This window comes from Cimex lectularius, unplaced genomic scaffold (assembly GCF_000648675.2).
Source record: "Cimex lectularius strain Harlan isolate CLEC.00 unplaced genomic scaffold, Clec_2.1 scaffold54, whole genome shotgun sequence".
NCBI classification, from domain to species: Eukaryota; Metazoa; Arthropoda; class Insecta; order Hemiptera; family Cimicidae; genus Cimex; species Cimex lectularius.
The window spans coordinates 1-21,494 of record NW_019392704.1 but is presented as its reverse complement, the minus strand read 5'-3'; the positions used below and the strand labels follow the sequence as shown (position 1 = coordinate 21,494).

General features: G+C 33.9%; 1 long non-coding RNA gene across 1 annotated transcript in view; it reads right to left on the bottom strand.

Annotated features, from left to right (window-relative positions):
• The window catches only part of LOC112126680, a 102,882-nt gene extending 88,951 nt beyond the window's left edge, over positions 1-13,931 (bottom strand). Inside the window, exons 1-2 of the long non-coding RNA XR_002910137.1 lie at positions 13,844-13,931; positions 6,948-6,971 (exon numbers count right to left, since the gene is read on the bottom strand). This is a non-coding gene — a long non-coding RNA (uncharacterized LOC112126680). The remainder of the gene's footprint in view (positions 1-6,947; positions 6,972-13,843) is intronic.
• Positions 13,932-21,494: the final 7,563 nt, after the last annotated feature.

The window sequence follows — 21,494 nt, the reverse complement described above, 5'->3', positions numbered from 1 at the left end:
TATTATTTTTAATTTAATTGTTCATTAATAAGAGAGAAATGAGATCAATCCTACACGTAAAGGGTTTATTAAAAATTATACTAAAGATTATTATCAATGCAGGTGCTGTAAAGTTCCCCGTACAATGTTAAAAAATGATTTTAATTACAAAATAATGAATCAATGTAGTTACTTTATATACCATAAAAATTATATAATTATGAAAAAGAATTATAATGCATTCATTTACTTTACAACTACGCTATAGACTAAACTTTAAGACAAAGTTGGCCAGTAATAAAATATTTATATGAATAATATTTAATTTGAACTTTGAACATTTTTATTGGGCTTCATAGAAAAACAAAGTGCTTCAGTTCAATAATTTTATTAGATAAACCATAATTTTATTACTGCGTACAACCGCAAAGATAAACATATATCAAATATCACAAAATTACACAATGTACGTCCTTTTAACGATGAAAATCTATACAAAACATTTAAAATTGATTAATTATTTATTAACAGTATTGACCTAAAGCCCATAAATACCAAAAATCGTATGTCTTTTTATCGATGATAATGTATACCAATACTTAAAACTGGTCAATTATTTATTGACGTTATTGACTTAAAGCGCGCAAATACCACAAAATGTACATCCTTTTATCGATGATATTGTGCACGAACATTTCAAATTGATCAATTATGTATTGACATTATTGACTTAAAGCGCGCAAATACCACGATATATCAATATTTACATCCTTTTATCGATGCAAATATAAACGAACATTTAAGATTGTTTAATTATTTATTAACGTTATTGACATAAAGCCTACAAATAGACCAAATTATCATAATGTTGTCTTTTTATTGATACAAATGAACACGAACGGTTAAAATTAATTAATTAGTTATTAAAATTATTGACTTAAAGCCAACAAATACAAAAAATTATCACCATGCACGTTCCTTTATCGATGGAAATGTCCACGAACATTTAAATCTATCTAGCTAAAAGCTTGATGTAAACGACGAATATTTAAAAACGATTTATCGACATTATTGACCTTTGTTTTAAAAGTAGTTATCACTTCAGGTACATAAGTGGGACTGATTAAAAAGATCGAACCTAACATTATAACAGAGTTGAATTATTCAGTAATTTTGATTTAGTGATTAATTAGCGACAATATAAAAAATATTGTGTCTAATATTAAATGAAATTAATCGGAATGATTGTAGACCCTTTGATCATTCTGTTTTCTGTCAAACACGTAGGTCCGACGTAATTTGTTTGGCCTGTTTTGTTCCTTGCAGACTGTCTTCGAAATTTTTTTGTGTGGCTATTTTCATTTTTTTAAATAAATTTTTTAGTATGTTAATTCATTTAAAGCATTTACGGCCGAAATGAGTGATAATATTCGTGTTTGTGCGACTCCGACAAATTTGTTCGATCGTTTTATCAATCACTTTCCATTTTGAATTGTTCGCAAAGTCTTTGTTGAATAATTTAACTTAACGAACTGGTGCTAGTATTGTACTTGAATGATATCGTTTGACGTCGGACACATTCACGTTAAAAATTAAAAAAAATAAAAAAATAAAAAAATTGAAAACTTCATTTTCATTTGTACAGGTAAAAGTATCCTTCACTGCTGTATCGGTTGCCTACCTGTTTACATTGTTCTTTGTCTTTTATAAGTGTTTGTTGTTGTATTTGATTGATGTCAAGAGTGGTATAATGACTAATCCGCTGCGAGTTTTGATTAATATTTTATTTAAGTGTTTGTTTTCATAATGGTCACTGTTAACCACAGTTGGCTTCAGGCTTCAACAGGCATTCGCATGACGGTCGAACCGAGATTCACGCTCGCATTGTTAATTGTTTCATTTTAAAAGGAGAGTTGACAGTAGTCGCGAAAGGAAACGGAAACAGAGCGCGTCAAGCGGACCGTAATAATATTATTATATAGAAATAGGTGAGGGGGTACAAGGCCGAAGATAATCACAGACTAGAGAGCATCTGTCAGTCAACTCCGGACCATTGTCCACATTCTAAGTGACTTGTACAAAAATTATCTTCTTGAACGGGAAAACGACAAAAACGTAATAATTCCGCTTAGTTTCCAGTTGGCAAATGACAAACCATTCTGACGGATAAATATACGCGAATGTTAATGGATTAAAAAACCAGGGCCCTTTGTAGTTTTTTAAACTAATTTTCTAGGTGAGCGATATTGAAAGGTTAAAAGGAACAGAACGGCGTTGGGGCGAGCAAGTGCTACTTTTCAAACCTACCCTTTGTAATTTGCCTTTGTTGCATTGAAAGAGTTACACCGTACTTGCCCTACAATTAAATTGAGATGACCGAACTTATAAAAAAACACAAAACTAACCAGTTTTCCTTCAGCAGTAGGAGAGTCTATTTAAAACATCGAAGAAAACAATGTTTTGCCTAACAAATAAATGATTTTATTTCTACAGAAAATCATAAAAATAACATACCTCCCACTACTGGTGATCCTATCGTCAGGGAAAATGTATTTGATTAGTTTTAGTAATAAAATTCATTATACATTAATTGAATTGAAAACATGTAAAGTTTTTAAACAACTCTTTTCAATTAATTAAGGTTTGGTTGAGATAAAAAAGTCAGTGTCACAAGCGAGATTCGAACCCACGACCTTCGGCTTTTTGCCATTGTCCGAGAGAATCGAAGTCACGATAGCTCAAGTGGTAGAGCAGCCGCGTATTTAGCCGAAGGTCGTGGGTTCGAATCCCGCTCGTGACACTGACTTTTTATCTCAACCAAGGCCTTACATAGAAAGAATAATTAATTGAAAGAAGTAACTTGGTTAATCGACCACTAAAACGTAAATGGGTTAATATTTAAAAAGTAAAAGAAGTATCACTTCACTAAACAGCTCCCCGTGGCCACTTCATAAGTCGCTGAGAATCCAATCCCGATTTAAAAAAATTTGAAAATGTCAAAAAAAGGGAAAATTCGAACGGTTGTAGGTTGAGATGGAGTGTTGCAGTACGAGTGGGTCGAAGTCACGATAGTTCAAGTGGTAGAGCAGCCGCGTATTTAGCCGAAGGTCGTGGGTTCGAATCCCGCTCTGACTGACTTTTTTGTCTTAACCCAGACCTTACATCGAAAAAAAATTTAAACAATATTTTATCATTGGTTAATTTTTTTTCGAAAAATTGTTGACAAATATTGAAACAAAAAAGAGAAATTTGTTATAAATAATCAATATTGCATACTGACAATATTACTACAGTAGAAATGTTTACACGTTTTTATCACACCATCCTAAGTTAGTTTTATTCATTTTGTAATAAATAAAAATAAACATAATAAGTACTTGTAAGGAAGTAAGCAAGGTACAACTCTCAGTACAATAAAAGAATAATTTGGTTGTACAGCTTAATTAGGTGCACCTTTTTCACCATACATAGTAAAATTATGTGGAAAAGTATATTATAAAACCCACTCTAATAATTTGATGGTACGGTTTCAAACGTTGGTCTCATCAGTACCACTGCCGGAGATAGCTACAGGGGCTATTTTATTTTTTACCATTTTATCAGGTCCGATTGGGCTGACTTCAAAACTGTTTTTTCTGCATTTTCTTGCCCTGAAACTTGAGAGGTCCATTTTGTCCATTTTGACTCGATCAATAATCAATATTTACTATTTCCCAATATCCCTTTACGAACTGTATCCAAATCATATCAAGTGATTTTTTTAAAAATCTTGTGGCATAATTATACTGATCGTTTTAAAACCTAATATGACCGTGCAAGTATGATTTTCAAAATTTTACCCCTGTGGTATTTTTTCCCTGCCCCCAGTAGCCCCGGAAGAAGGTCGTTTATTGCCATGTACATTCCTGATCGCAAAGATTACGCGAGTTCAACATTTGCATTTATTTTATTTATTTTTTTTTTTTACATTATTCATTTCATTTTAATATGGTGTAAAGTTTTATAAGTGGAAGAAGTTTTGTTAAATAGAGTATTCTTAGAAAATGATCACTGTATGTGTAGTATTTAGTGACCGTTAATTAATGATTATTTAGATCGTGAGATGCGGTCTCCTACGGTGACCTACATCACACCAGACCGCATCTCACAGTCTCTAAAAAATCATTATTACTGCATGTAAAACCAGCACTTTTGTTGTTGACAGAATTTTATGAAATATTTTCACTACACCGCCCCTGTGCTATGGAACTGGTGTAAATATTTCGTTAGAAAGTAACATTATCTGTGAGAAAAAGCAATTGTGCGATTTTTATGGGGCTTCCTTTTGTCCAAACATTCCTAGGCCGGATTATACGATCCGTCCGTCCCACTATTGAATTTTTAATCCGGGCAAGATCGGGTACGGATTAAAAAGGTTGAATACACCTGACTTGTCCTTGGGCAAAATTCCTTTTCCATTGGGATATTGCCAATTGCATAAAATTGTATGCATGTTCACAATTGAACTGTTATTAACGAAAATATGAGCGTTTTAAAAAGTAATTTCCAAAGAGACAGATGAAAAGATATTTTTATAAGTTGAATTTTGTCAGAGAAAAACGATAAATACGACCGTAGAGTACCTTACGTACTTATATGCTCAATTTACAAAATTTGAATGAGAAAAAAAATTGTATGCGTTTTTTTCGCGCGTTATGTAGTATACTTCGTACTTTGACAATTTTAGGTTTTATTTCGAAAAACGAAACGATATAATAACCTTTTTTATACATATCATTACATACTTCTGCATATTATACATAATTTCAGATCACACTTTAGATACCAAGATATTTAGACGGATTATTCAAATACTCATAGATCTTCAGGTGCCTCATTTCTTTCCCATTCCTCTTCCTTTTCCTCTCGTAACATCATGCTGAATCGGTCTCTCACACCCTCTCTCTCAGCCCCTCTCACTCTCTTTTCTCTTTCTCTATCTCTCTATCTTATACACACACACACACGCACACGCACACGCACACGCACGCACGCACACACACACACACACACACACACACACACACACACACACACACACACACACACACACACACACACAGAGTTGTCTAATTTTCTAGCTCTATAACTCAGCCATCAAAATAATACAATATTATTATTTGTACATTATTTATTGAATTCTACTTCACTACATTTTGCTCTCATTCTCTTTTTTCTATTTTCTCTCACTCGCTCTCTCTCTCTCTATCCCTCTTTATCTCTTCTGCTTTTTCTCTTCATCTGTCCTCATTCTCTCTTTTCTGTCTCTCTCTGTATTTTGCTCTCATTTCCTCTTTCTTCTTGCTCTCTCTCTATCCCTCTTTATCTCTTCTGCCCTTTCTCTTCATCTGTCCTCATTCCCTCTTTTCTCTCTCTCTCTCTCTCCCCGCATTTTGCTCTCATTTCTCTTTCCTCCCTCACTCGCTCTCTCTCTCTCTCTCACATGCGCGCGCGTCGTGTGCACTCTCCTCATCTCTCTTTATCCCTTATGTCCTTTCTCTTCTTCTGTCTTTCGCTCTCCATGAAAAATCTATTCAATACGACATCCAATTTCTTGGTTTTCGTATTGGCTTACTGTCCTAAGAAATTTCGTCGTTACCAATCATTTTGGTCGGCCTTTCCTCGCTGGGACAGATGCGTTTCGGCATTTCTTCTATTGTTGATTCTATCCAAAGAAAATACAGAATATGGCAGACCAAAATGGTCGGTAACGATGAAAGTACAGGTTTATCTATAATTAAAGTTATGCCTATAATTAAATAATAATTACATACTTTAATATGACTTTACTGTGGCATTATTGTGGATATTGTCTGTTAAAGATAAGTTCTACAAAAATTACGATACTTGATATTAGTGCTAGTGCCTTTTGTTTTTCATTATTTATTACTTATTTCGTTGTTCTATCATCAGCTTCCGAATGAATCCCGGACATTAATAAAACACCTTGTTAAGGTTTTCCCAGACACTAACTAGGAAGAGGCGTGAGTTTGGGCCGTTAAGATCGAGGACCGTTTTGCCGAATTGCATCTTGCATGTCTAGACAGGCTGATTGAATTAAATGTGGCTCGACACGCAAAAGTTTCGGTGCCCCTCGCACCAAATGATAGGGCGGAGGTTGGCGTGTTGGCCACTGTCCCAGCCCAACTTTCAATTTGGTGGGCCTCATCAGCGGTCCATTAATGCACGCACCGGCCCGCCGACAAAGGAAGGTGAGAAACAAGTCAGTGGTAAAAAAAAATGAAACAGGGGTCTAATTGTTTTCGTAAAAAAAAGATGCGAATTTAGGCGGATTTGAGAGGTATCCGATGATTACCGTAATTGAAGCTGATCTTCGTTTCGCCATGAAAAAAGTCTTTACTGTTTTTTTGTTTATTCATTTTCTTGCCTTAAGATTCTTTTCTGAGGATAATAATAAATTATTTGGTAAAGGTACGATGCCCAAAACACACAGTTGAAACATTGTTTAATTATTTTCTGATCCTTTTTTTATTTTGAAAAAGAGTGAATTTTTAAATATTTGAATTTTTTAAAGTATTATAAAAAGTTAGGGTAAGAAAAATTGTATACGGTTTTCCTTATCCAAAAAAACGTAAAACTATTTAATAGGTTTTACTTGATCTGCTTTCTACTAAAGAAATTAATTTAATTTTTTTATTTACAGAATGCAATGTAGTCATGATGTGACGTTTCTTGTGGGCGTGTGTGCTAAGTTTAACAAGGTTTTCATGGGAAGAAAGCTCGGAAAAAATGAACCCAATAAAAAAAATGGCCAAATGATTTCCCAGAAATTCAAGTCCTTCGATAATTGGTATAAGTGTGTCCTGTAGCTTTTTTCTTCGTGACTAACAAATTTGTGATTGTAAACTAATATTTTTTCAATCAAGGGTTTTACACTATGATGTTATATAAATATTCTATGTACATACCGTGAGTCGTTTGTAACGTTCAACCTAAAAACAAAATAATAATCATTACAGTTATCGCATATAGTTGGTGAATATTTGAAACAAAACAAATCAATCTCATGTAGTATGTGTGTTGATTAATGACCGGTAGTCGATAATTATTCAGAAATCGTGAGATGCGGTCTGGTGTGATGTAGGTTTCAGAAAAACATTTTCTTTATCGTACCAACGTTTCGATCTTTATTGAGATCATCTTCAGAGCTCAAAATGTTTGTTTTCTGAGTAAGTGTGCCATTCTTACGTGTTGTGTTGAGAGTGCACGACCACCACCAAAATTAAACCAAAAACCAAAATTACCGTTAACGACGAAAGTATGACTAGATCCCAGGACATGAATCAACCAACAAACTTTCAAAGTAAGGTGCATCAGTCACACCCATGTATCCAAAACCATCAGTAAGCACACTGCAGAATGAGCTTTAAGTATTTTACCCCCATGGAAAATTAATGAAATGTGTTCCGAGCAATTGGTAGTTTCATGTTACCATTTGGACTGTTATTTGTGGGCGTCTAGCTGTTTAATACAATTTCGCCAGATCATCATCTGTTGTACAATTTCTTGGCAGGTTTGCGAATATGCGACATCAAGTAGAGTCATTATGTCTCTAAGAAAATCCACAAATAGCTTTCCTTCTTGGTCAAATCCTTTTAAGGGTATGTAAATAAAGGCTGAGCTGAGTCATATGAATTGCAGAAATCTTACCATGTAGAGAAGATACAGGAGGACTGGGTCACTGGGGGTGGCGAAATGCCGAAATGTCTTTGACAAACCATCCCACCGAGTACAGGCTGGCAAAAATGAGGAATGTCGTTACGATCGAATTTCAGGTTCATCCCCCAAAGATAACAAGAAGAAACCTCACAATTTCGAATTATGTTAGCAGAGTGACTTACGCTACGAGACTTGGATAACTAAAATAATGCAAAGGCCCAAATCAAGCATGACTATTAATATAACCACGGGATAACGCGTAGGGTATCCACTATCCATCCCATTCAAGTATTCCAATCAAATGTCCTCAGAGATATTCTCCAAACTACCTGTTAAGCCTCTAACCTCACCATCCACAATGACCTTTCACTTCTTTCGTTCAAGATTGTATTCCCGCTTCGTGAAGTTTCCCTACAAATTTTCGTCTTACCTTAATCCTTCCCAAGCCCTCTCTACTATAATATTTAAGTCTTATGTCCTCCGGGATCACTGCTTCTCCTAGTACCAGTGATATTATATAATCAAGCACAAAGTTATAAGATGTATAAATGTATTTCCATGATACAAATAAAATTAAATGTATCGCAAATAAAGGTACAATAAAGACTTCTTCGCTCTTTCTTTGGCGATACCTACTTCATCTGTGATATATCGTTGACGAACCTATTTCACTTTTATGTTATAGATTAAAACTGACAAAAATCATAAGGAAATTCTATCAGGAACGCTACGGAAAATAGTTTATTGCACTAGGCGTATTCGCGATGTTTATAAGGTGTTAACTCGAATAGAAAAATGTCTAGTAAGATCGTGAACCCCCTTCTTTTCTTAGCATGTTAAACGTTAATTTTTCCGCAATGCTGTGTTTGGCGATTGGTAGGACCAAAAATAAAACTAACTATGCTCTCAAAAAGTACTAACAAATGACACGCATCAATTCCGACATACCTAACTTATATCCTAACGTCTAACAGCCTACAACTTTATAGGATAGGGGATGTATCAATTATGAATAAGAGCATAAGGACAGGTCAGAAATTAACAAAAGAAATATATTGATCTGATTAATTAATGCTTATTTAAGAATAAAAATACGTGTAAACGAAAACCAGCTGTTAAATTCATGGCTGCCATGTCGGTTACCTACGCCCTAACGGATAGCAATGTGACTAAATTTCCGACCTATCGTCTAACATTGGCCCAGGCCTGTTAGATAGAGCAATGTTAACTAGCCGATTCTTGCAAATCTACGTCGTCATTTTTCTCCAACTAACAGGACCTAACAGAGTTAACAGGGTTAACACAAAGATCGTGAATCCACTACTATTGTACCGTGTATATTCGTAAAACAACAGATATTTTTGTCAATTGTCTGTTTTTTCAATATAGTAATGTCGCAAATTGATTTTATATTCATTACAAATAAGCATATAATTGATATTATGCCTTGGTAGTATGTTAGGTTGTAACTATTGTTTTTAGTATAATACATATGTTCCAATTGCTCACGTCGAGGAGAATCGTAGGCAGAATGATTGATTTAACGATGTTCCATATCACTTTCTCTACAAGGTACGACCAGGTACGAGAACACAAAGGCAATCGATTCGGGGCCAACTCTCAGGATTGTAGCTTTTGGCGAAGCCTTTACTGGTTCAATTTGAACTCTGATTCTTAGTAAACCGATTCTAAATTCGTGTCATACTGACTCAATTCGCCGAGTATCAAAAAAAGACGCCTTCTCAGAATTTTGCGCATTAGACTGTATTCTGAATAACGATCAAATTGTTATTGCCAATAATATCCAGGTTATCGAAAGGACAAATTAGCAAATGATAATATTTCTTTACAACAATATTTTTTCCCTTATATATTAACATTCGTGGCAAATTGACGTTGAACGGAGGGGGAAAAGCTTATTTCTGTGTACGTGTTTACCACCTAGTGAGTCGGGCTATTGAATTGGCTGACTGAGAAGGGCAGAATGGTTTTGCTAAGTGGACCTGGTTGTTTACTGTAAGCACAATGGAGAGTAGCTCGCGATTTAAATCTCAATAGCCTCAATACAGTCTAGACGCTGCCACCCCTCCTCTGACCGTTTCACCTTGTAAGATTATCTCCTTTTTTTATATACTTTTTTAATTGCGTCCGCCTTTGCTCCAAAGATGTCACTTGTTTACTTTTACTTTTAAAGGAAGAACAAAAAAGAGAAAAAACACCACTCTTTTATACTCATGACGCCCAGTATTTTTAATTACTGTTTTCCTTTTTATTCTTTAGTAATTAAACTATAATATACATTTTCACAGATAACTAATTAAATTAGTAATTATTTACTAAAAAATTAATTCTACCTTTTGTTATACGTATTGTTCTACATAAATATATCCTCTCTGGTATTTTACTTGTTTTGTTTTTATTAGGAGAAGATTAAAGAAGACTATAGGGGTATTCCCGATGATTGTAAGAGTTAACTCGTATAGAGAAATGTCCAAGAAGATATTGAATGCCCCCTTCTTTTTGTAGCATGTTAAACGTTAATTTTTCCGCAATGCTGCGCGTGGCGATTGGTAGAACCGAAGATAAAGCGATAATAGTCCTTGAAGGCTTATTGTTTGTTTTGGATTTCGTTTGTGTTAAATTGTAAGAAGCCAGAAGTTAATACAAAATAAAAATTAAACAGCTTTTTTATTTAAAATGTTATCTATGCAATCGAAAAGTACTAACAAATGACATGCCTAATTTGTATCCTAAGGTCTAACAGCCTACAACTTTATGGGATATAGGAGTATCTATTATGAATGAGAGCATAAGGACAGGTCAAAAATTAACAAAAGAAATGTGTTGTTCTGATTTTATCTTAATAATGCTTATTTAAGAATAAAAATATGTATAAATGAAAACCAGCTGTTAAATTCATGGCTGCCATGTTGGTTACCTATGCCCTAACGGATAGCAATGCACTAAATTCGTGGCCCTGGCCTGTTAGATCGAACAATGTTAACTTGCCGATTCTTGCAAATCTACGTCGTCATTTTTCTCGAACTAACAGGACCTAACAGGGTTAACAGAAGATAGTGAATACCCCTCATGGCTTTGAATTTTGCTGTGAGAGTACAAATCCTCCTTGCTATTGTTTTAAAGTTACATTAATGCAGCATTTTTTTAAGTTAACAATTATAGCTATTTTATTTTAACATATAAAACCTGCGAGGTTTACCATATTTCAGTTCAGATTTCAAGATTTTCTGAATATGTCATAAACTCATAACAGTTGGATTGACAGGGGACGCGCCTTCTAATAGCAGACGCCGGTAGCTACTTGTTAAAAACCATCGAATTAATGACGGGTAATTAAAGGGAATTTGAAAATAATCCTGGCCGCCTTGTTGTTAACGAGACCGCTGTGTATTTAGCACATGGACAATTACTTTATTATTAAATATCTCTTGTGATTTGTGTATAAAAAAAGTAAAGAAGAATCAAACGATTTTTGGCTGTTCGTCTGGAGTCATTTTAAATTATCAGATCAAAATAATTGAAAAATGCTTTTTTTTACCGGTATTAGAATCAATTTTCATCATGTTAAAAATCAAATCGTATTCAGTGTTTTAAAATTAAAAACTATTCTGGTGAAAATTCTTAAATCAAACGCATCCGGTTAATAAACTGCTCAAAAATAGGGATATTGCCAATTTTGTAGTATTTAAATTGTTACTTCCACGGCATTTCTACACACTCTCTATAGGGAACCAGTGAATGGATTAATTGAGACACCTTCCTCAATATGCCAGATATGTCGGATTTAGCCCAAGAGTAAGTATTTGTGTGACGAATTATTCTTACTATTGATTATATTGTATTAAGATATTATTAACCTTCATAACTGGAACAGTGTATGAGCAATTTGAAGCGAGCTGAAAACGAGAGGGTCTGGAAAAAAACAAATAAAATACATGCTGTCTTACAGATTTGATAATAACACTTATCAGTTGTATTACTATCAGTTTGGTGTTGCAGGTCAACTGGCTGTTGTTGTTAATCAAAAAGCTTTGTCTGCAACGGATCCCACATGTGCATAATGGGATTGAGGCCTGAAGACAATAAGGGAAGTGAAAATTTCCAGGTTTTCTAAACATTGATGAACAACTCTGCCTCTATGAGGTCTATTGTCATCCAGAAATCAAAAATTCCTACCGATCACTGGTTTGAGGGATGTAGTCCTCGATTATTTCTTGGACAAAAGTGAGGTTGCCTTCAACAATATGGAGTCCAGTTCGCCCTCCAGTGTAAATCCCAGCCCAGATCATTAAACCGCCCCATTGTAAAAATCCCGTGTTCTCGGTGGACTTTTCGGCGCCTGCAATCACCGTAGAGACAGAAACGCGACTCATCAGTAAACATAACAGCATTCCAATTGGTTTCACTTCTAGGCGCTCGATGCACCATATTCTCCTGAGACTGGTGCTGCAGGACGTCTCAAAGGGGCATACGATGTGACCAACTTCGTGTTGATAAAAAGGCCAAAACATCTTGCAATTCATTTAGGATCTGGCACTACGGAAAGGATTCTGTCTTTGAGCAACGACAATATTTCTATCCTTCCTTAGCGTCGTAATGCGCTAAAATCCACTTCCAGGCCTCCAATTGGCCCTTCCAGTCTCTACGAAACAGGCTAAAGCCCGAGAGACCACGCTTTTTGAAACGCCAACTGCCTCTTCAATATCCACTGCTGGTGACGTCAATGACTCATTCTCACAATGATATTCCGAACTTCTTGTTCTTTCTATGGTCAAACAGAATGCAACTGGATTAAAATGGAGAAACGACGAGAAAGGTATTTGTTTACAAAATGAGTAATCATCATGTTTACTATTATTAAGTAAATCCATTATTAAAAATGAGGATTAATATTATTTTGTTTGTTTTTGGTTTGTATTTTCTATTTTGTTTTATCAAACTAACAAGAATATCGGGTAATCAAATTAAAATTAATAGAATAAGAATAAATTACAAATATCCATATTCATTTTTGAGCAGTTAATATTAAATATCGGATTAAACTGTCTAACGCATATCCGCGTCCCACACAGATGCAAACCTGGGCCAGAGTGGGCGTCTCGAGGCTCCATATGGCTGAAAATTTCCATAAAGTAACTGTTCAGACACGTGCAAAATTTAAACAACTTATTTTTGTGTAAATAAAAATGGACAAAGTAACTAAAGTAAACAGATTTCGATTTTATTTTTTTCCAAATCTGTTATTCATCTGTCATTCCGGTTGCTAATATTTTGCAGTTTTGTTGCCCATGCAGTGTAATGACAGAGCTGCAGTGTAATCCGCAAATGTTGCAATACTCGTGTTTTCTGTTTCACTGAATTACACTAGTTTTTATATCTAATAGTTATTTATTCGGAATTGTCTCTAAAAGAGATTACATAAATGATTATATGGAGATCGTGAGATGCCGACTGGTGTGACGTAGGTTTAGAAAAACATTTTCTTTATCGTGCCAAAGTTTTGATCATTATTGAGATCATCTTCAGGGCTCAAAGTGTTGGTTTTCTGTATAGATGTGTCATTACTGTGTATCGTAATAAAAATTCAAGTCAAATTTATCCTAGCAGGAAAAATCGCCATTCGTCATTTTACGGTGGTTTCTTTATTACTAGCTAACTATAATTAATTATCCAAAATGAGCACTATAATAAGTTTAATCGATATATGTTTAGCGGTCATAATTGATCTAATATAATAAGTAAAGAAGTAATCTCTCTTCTTTTTTCGCTGAGAATTTAATCCTGATTACTCGACATTTGAAAAATGGCAAAAAGAGAGAAAATTCCAAAGGGTTTATGTTGAGATGGAGAGGTGGAGTCCGAGTGTATTGAAGTCACGATAGCTCATGTGTTTAGAGCCCCAGCGTGGGGTCGTGGGTTCCAATCCCGCTCCTGACACTAACTTTTTCATCTCAACCAAGACCTTAATAAAAGAATAATTAATTGTGACTGTATTTTGATTTTCAATTTCCTGATAGATGTATTACTACAAAACGTATACAAAACAGTTTTTTGAGTAGGTAATTCTTTCTTATCGAATACAACAGTACATACAATATATTGTTTTACAGAAGAAATTTTTTACCTGGAAAAACACGGCGATATCTTCAGCTTATCATTTACTGGGTTATTCCGTTTAAATCTAAGTTAGCCTGAAAGCCTTTCGAGGGACATGTCCAGGCAAACAACCCTTTCTAATCCGCATCGAGGAGATTAAAAACTCTGGGTTTAAGATAAACTTATCTGGATAGATTGTGACTCAGTGAAGAGCGCAGTTGCGACAAACAAACTGGAGGAGATCGAATTTTGCAAGAAAGATCAAAGCGGACCTGCCGCTCTAAAATAATAGGAAATACTAGCGGACTTATGAAGTATCACAAATAAGTCTTTTGGTATGTTTATTTTCCCAATTTAAAATTGAGATAATTTTGAATTTACAGTAGAAGAAAAAGTTTAAACCGTCAACGGTTTTTCGTTTTTACTCCAAATAATAATTTAACTATTAATATTCTAAAATGTTACAAATAAATAATCTATCCTTGAAGGTAGTACTCGGTAGTACTGAAAATCGACTTTGGAATCGAAAGTTATTATTGCTGATTTTGAATTTGATTCTGAATACAGCTTTTTCTAAATAATATTTAAAAAAACATATTTACTAAATTGAAAAAATTAACTATATTCTGGAATGTATTTTTTATATTTTCTCTAGAAAGTATTGAGATAAGTAATTAATTGATCGTTTAAACAAGTAATAAACAAATTATTATTACATTATACAGCAAATACATTTTGGCTTTTTCTTTATTTATATATACATGTTATTTTATAGACTCTTTCCAAGTTGTTGGATGTAAGAGTGGCCAATGTAGACTGAATTTTATAGCTATAAATAAAACTTTCTCGTTAATTCATTCCCGTAGGACTGACTTTGTTGTTACTGCAACGTATTTTTCCCATAAGAAAATGGTTATATATTGATAATTATTTATAGATTTAGATAATTATTTTACCAAAAAAGGTGGGTTTTTTTGAAGCCAGTATAAAGATAAAAGAGATTTAGAAATGTTATTATTAGGCCTTTTGAATGCAGAGTTAATTCTATGTTATGAGGGGTAATGTGTATGACATAAATTACTGGACGACTTGTTGACATGCAAACAGGCAAAAAACAAAAAGGAATGAATCTCAATGACTTAATTTTTTTGTACACGCTATGATAATTATATTAAAATAAAGTAATACAACATAAATATTGTAGTTCTTCATGTAGAATGCTCGATGTACAAATAGTTCATTTTTTTCTATTAAAAAAACTGTCAGCGCTGCTTAATTTTATGCCATACTTATTTTATTTAAATCGAAAAAATGTTTTTCGCTAAAAAATATAAGCAGACGCACAAAACACAAAGAGATAGATTGATGTAGATAAATAAAGAAAATAATATACATATGTACGTAGAAGAAACGTAAAACAAGAGAGGTAGATAGGTAGAAAGAGGAAATGAGAGAGAGAGAGAAAGAGAGAAAGAGAGAAAGAGAGAAAGAGAGAAAAAAGAGAGACAGAGATAAATTGATAGATAGAAGTAGATAGATGTATAAGGAGATAGAATGATAGCGAGAGAGAGAGAGAGAGAGAGAGAGAGAAAGAGAGAGAGAGAGAGAGAGAGAGAGAGAGAGAGAGAAAAAGGAAGATAGAGGTAGATGGCTAGAGAGATATAGAAATATGTAGATAGATAGAGATAGGTAGATGGGTAGAGAGTTAGAGAGATAGATTGATAGAACGAGAGATTAGGTGAGAAAGAGGTGGAGGAAGAGAGATGATGATCATAATAATATGCTTTATGTTACTCGCAATGTTAAGACATTATTGCCATTTAACGTGGAATGGAGAAATGGTAAAGGTAGTGAGCTAAAAAGAGAGGAAAGATGAGAGAGAGAAAGAAAGAGAGAGAGAGAGTGAGAGAGAGAGAGAGAGAGAGAGAGATAGAGAGAGAGAGTTAACAGGAAAGATGATGATTTGATGGATTATACTTTATTTTATCCCGCAATGTAAAGACTAACGTGGACAATATTACCACTTAACGTGGAATGGAGGAATTGGAAAAGCAGCTGAAAAGATCGATAGAACGGAGAGAGAGTGAGAGAGAAAGAGAGTGAGAGGGAGATTGAGTGGATGATAGTGTGCGTAAGTAGAAAGTTTGTGTCAGATGAGAAGATATAGATAGATACATAGAAAGGTGATAGATGATACAAATACAAAAACAAATGAAAATGGAGAAAGATACAAAAAATATTAAAGACGTGGATATTAATTTCAAAAGTCACAAAGATTTTATTGCCAATAGAATTAATAAAAAATCATCTTCAGTGGAAGAGTGATAAAAGAATTTTTTTATCTGAAGAATGACCTACATTACAATAAAATTGTACAATAGGCCACCACGTACAATAAAATTTAAAATGTATAAAAAATAATAACGAGCAATTTCAGGTAGACAAGACAATTAAGTAGAAATTATTACGGTGCTTTCGAAACAAATAATTATGCATGATTTTCTTTTACAAACGTGCGGATCAGCGAGAGGAGGTCAAACAAATAAAAAAAGTTTGAATCTGCTACGATACATTTCATGTGCACTCAAAACAAATAATCAAGACATTTGCTTTACTTACTCCTCTACATAAAAATGTGATACTTATTCATCTGAGGGTTCAAAAAGGTAAAAACAGAAATCTAAATAGCCTTGCTTCAATCTGCGGAAGGATTGCGTGAGAAAATTTTTCGCCCCGGCCTCAAAGTCGGCCCGTTGCTTTGATCGTTCGGTTGTTATTGTAGTTTCCAAGGGGAGATTTCAATTTTTCTGGAAAGAAGGGCAGAAATGCCGAGCGATTCCGCAGTTAAGGCTTTCCGTTAGGGGCCCCTCCTATTAGTATATTTTTTCACAGGGCCGCCGGCCTCCGAAGGAGTTCCATCCGGCTACCGTGAGTGAATTAATATATATGGGGTTGGGGCCCCAAGTCATTTTCCCAGGGTCATGATTGACACCGCAGTCCTATCCCCCTTTAGTACGATTTTTTTGTTTTATCCCTCCCCCCTATAATGATTTATAATAGTTAAACACATGGTCCTTCATAAACAATCGAACAGGATTGTTTACTGGGATCTCTATCTGAAATTAGCATCTGTCATCAAGTGTTTGAAAAATTAGGAAAGATTGAACTGGGATATGACACTCCCAAATCAAAATGCTACTAAAAATATGCTTTTTTAAAGCCCAACTTTTTCAAAATACATCGTCTTTCAAAACGTTCCCCACAAAGAATAATTATTATCGGTGGTTTTATTAATTATTATGAACAAAGTAATCGTTATTTTTTCTTTCAACAATTTAAAGAATAATGTCTGTAATTATGGCCATAATCATTATTACCAAACATGTAAAGTGATTTCCCGAAGTAAGTGAGCCTAAATAATTATTGGCTAACGGTCACTAAACACCACACACACTAATTATTACATTTAATAATTAGTGCGAGATCAATAAATAACATTATTTGGAGATCGTGAGATGCGGTCTGTTGTGCCGTTGGTTTAGAAAAACATTTTCTTTAGCGTGTCAATGTTTCGATCTTTATTGAGATCATCTTCAGGGCTCAGTGTTTGTTTTCTGTGTAGATGTATCATTTCTGTGAGTCGTGTTGAGTAATTAATTAAAGGTCACTAAACTCCACACTTAAATAATGTAAATTTATTTATAAATATTTTTTATTAATTTTGATATATATTGCTGAGGGTCTGTAAGGATAACCTTCACGTATAGTCTGTTCGCTTCCTACCCTCCTGGTCCTCTTATTCTCGCCGGTTTTTTCCAGCATTTCAACATTTCACCATCCTTAGTTGTGGGTTTTTAATAAACAACTGTTAAATATAGGAACACTAAAAGCTAGTATAGTACTCTTGCCCGTCTATTTTATTAATAAATAAATTAACTGTATAAAAAAGATATAAAGTAGGATTAACTTACTTTTCACGTTATTTTCGCATTAACCCCTATAACAAAATACGATTTATTTGAATACAAACAGAGTGCATTTGACCATATGACAAGAATAGAATGGGTGAAAGATAACCTCCAATGTGATTTGTGAAATCCCATAACTAGTCGTTTTCTCCTTAACAAACCAGTATGTAATTCATACTCGTTCATTTTCACGCAATTGCCTTCGTGTCCGTGCTTTTTTTTCTGAACTTCATTTATTTCTCACTAAACTTTAAATATAACATTTTCTTATTTAATGTAATATAATATAATGTTGTTTGCCGAAATATGAAAGCAGAAAATGTAGCGTAAGAATATTTTTTTGTGGCAGTATGGCAAATATGCACATATTCAAGAACTAACCTTGATTGATTTAGGATCTTGACCACCGTTGTCCATATTTTGATCCCACATGAAGTTCAAAAATGATGAAAACAATAATGGGCTGTTGATGAACAACTGTACACACCCATCTATGATGGTTGAAATTGTTTGGGGAAAAAAGAAAAACAGAAAATACTTAAAAACAGACGGAAAGGACTAGAAAGAAAGGTCAATCTTTTAGTCTCTTCCTACTCAGTTTAATTTTCTCAAGCTAGTGAGTATGAAATATTGTTAATTATAGATTCACTAGTTACGTGGTCCGCTTGATCAATTAATTAAGGTTGAAACATGGCAAAAAGGAGGGAAAATTCAAAAGGTGGGGTTGAGATGGGAAGTTAGTGTCCGAGTGGATCGAGGTCACGATAGATCAAGTGGTAGAGCAGCGGCGTATCAAGCCGAAGATCGTGGGTTCGAATCTCGCTCGTGACACTGACTTTTTTATCTCAACTAAAACCTTAATTAATTGAAAGTTAATTATAGAGTATGACTTTCTGTATTCATGTAATAGTTTTTCCCAGACAATTTCTTTACCTTATCATTAATGGTATTGACTAAGGAAAGTCCTCCGTTATTTGCTACCTTAATTATTGCACTATTTTTTGCAAATTGGGAAAATAATTGATTTTTTAAAACCTTCAGGCATATCCACGTTCAAATGGTTCACTAAAGTAAATAATTATTCTATTTTGAAAAAGTTTTGGGGAAAATTTTAAAAATTCTTAAGAAATGACGCCATTCGATTTGGTTCTATTTAAAACTAGGAACATCACAGGTAGTGAAAAAGTGTGTAGAGATTAGTGACCGTTAATCTATAGTTATTCAGATATCGTGAGATGCGGTCGGGTGTGATGTAGGTTTCAGAAAAACATTTTCTTTATCGTGCCACGATAAAGAAAATGTTTTTCTGAAACCTACATCACACCCGACCGCATCTCACGATATCTGAATAACTGTACTGAAAAAGGTTCAACGAAAAAACCATCAGTTATTTATGAAGGGTGCCGCGTAAAGAAATCTATATGCAATAGGGGATTTGGTAATGTTTGGAAGTTTGTAAGCCCTTTTGATCTCAATTTGCTTTTATCAATAAAAAAATTTGTCAATTTGAACTGATACAACACCAGAAGTCTTTAAATCCATGATCTCACTCAATTCAGTTATAATCATTATATTATATCGTTTTTTCTTAAAGATACACTAAACATCACAAAACATACATGCATTATGTTTAGTGGCCTAATTGACCAAATTACTTCTTTACAACAACCAGAAGTCTTTATATCCATGATCACACTCAATTCAGTTATAATCATTATATTATATCGTTTTTTCGTAAAGATACACTAAACATCACAAAACATACATACATTATGTTTAGTGGCCTAATTGACCAAATTACTTCTTTCAATTAATTATTCTTTTCATGTAAGGTCTTGGTTGAGATGAAACTTATTGATTCTTTATACAGTTTTTTAATATTTAAATAAAAAATGTTATTTATTAAAGAGACTGTTTTTTCGATAAAATTGGGTAAATTTAACGTGTGACGTAGGTTTCAGAAAAACATTTTCTGTATCGTGCCAACGTTTCGATCTTTATTGAGATTATCTTCAGTGCCTGTGAAAAAAAGTGAATTTATACAATGCAAAATATATTTTATATATTCACTCATAGTATTTCTATTCACTCAAAGTGTTTGTCTTTTATATAATTGTGCCATTCTTGCGTGTCGTGTTGAGAGTGCCAGTGAGATATTGCTGTTTTATGTTTATATGAACATATACATTTATTGTATAAATTCATTTTTTTCCATATCCAACATGTATTTGTTAAATTTAAACAGTGTTTGTAAATCCTAGGCCCTGAAGATGATCTCAATAAAGATCGAACGTTGGCACGATAAAGAACACATATAATAAACACAAACACATAAAGAACAGCAGAACGCATCTCACGATCACCAAATAATCATTAACTAACGGTCGTTAAACACCTCACATATAATTAAAAGCTGATCACTACTTATATCAGAGAACAGTTAAATACAAAAATTGTACAGCCTAAAATTTCTTCCACTTCCTTGAAAGTCTGATGATCTACTTGAAAAACAGGAAAAAATGAAATTGTCAAGAGTCCGTTGTTGATGAACAACACTAACAACACCTCGGTTCATAAAAAAATACTATGAGAAACTTCAACAGCGATGGGATGAAACTACAATAAAACGTAGTTGAAAATGGATTTTCTCGCTGGTTCCAGCATGTAGGTATCTTTAAATCAAAAATTCCTTATTTTTTCTGATCATCAGTTTTCAGTTGAGCATAACTTTAATTAATAATAGGCAGTGTATAGGGTTTAGTGATTTCAATGCCAATAATTGAGTTTTTGACCCCACACAATTAGCACACATTTAGCGAGTTTTTATTTTTATTTTTTTTACTATTTTATTAACACAAAACCTTGGCTAACCATAACACACAGTTTTATGTTCTCTGATTAGTAAAGGCGTTTTTTAACGTTTCAATATTAATAATGATCTACTTAACTGAACTTTTTAATATTGTATACCACTTTTATTCCAAATGAGGAAAAAATATATATAATAGAAAGTTTAGATATTTTTTATTATGCAAAAAGTAATTTTTTGAAAACAATAAATTCAAAACCCAATATTCCCGAAATCATTCACGAATAGGCAAACGTGTCATGATTCTTTTTTTACAGGAAAAGGAAAAATCCTAATACTCGATTTTTACTTTTCCCTCGTTGTTCATATTTTCGAAAGGGAAATTTTCAACTTTCCGCTCGTGAGGGAAGGAAAAGTGACAGCGTCTTACGGCCTAGGAAGCGAGGGGGAATGAAACGCCCGTGTATTCCTCCACGTCGTCGTCGCCCGTGGTGTGACGCAACGGGCTCGCAGTTTCGAAAGATATCGCAACTATGTGGAAGACGTGTGGAAACACGAGAAAAAGTTTTCACTCTGCCCAGGTTCTCGTCCGAGGACTAATTTCCATCACAATCCATCCCCCTTGAAGGACCCTCTGTCCACGTCATACGTCGTCACCGGTTCTCACTCTTCTGTGTAATTAATCTGCCCCAACGATTTTGAATAACCAGAAACGTTCAAGTGGTATACCATGTTTTGGGTTCTGTTTAAACATTTGCACTATTTTTTTTTTTTTAATTGTCAAAATATTTCTCTATCTGAGAACTAAGACTATATCAATACATCCACACATAAAATCAATGTATAAAAATAAAATTCATCGTTACATAAAACTACAATTATTTATTATATATATATATATA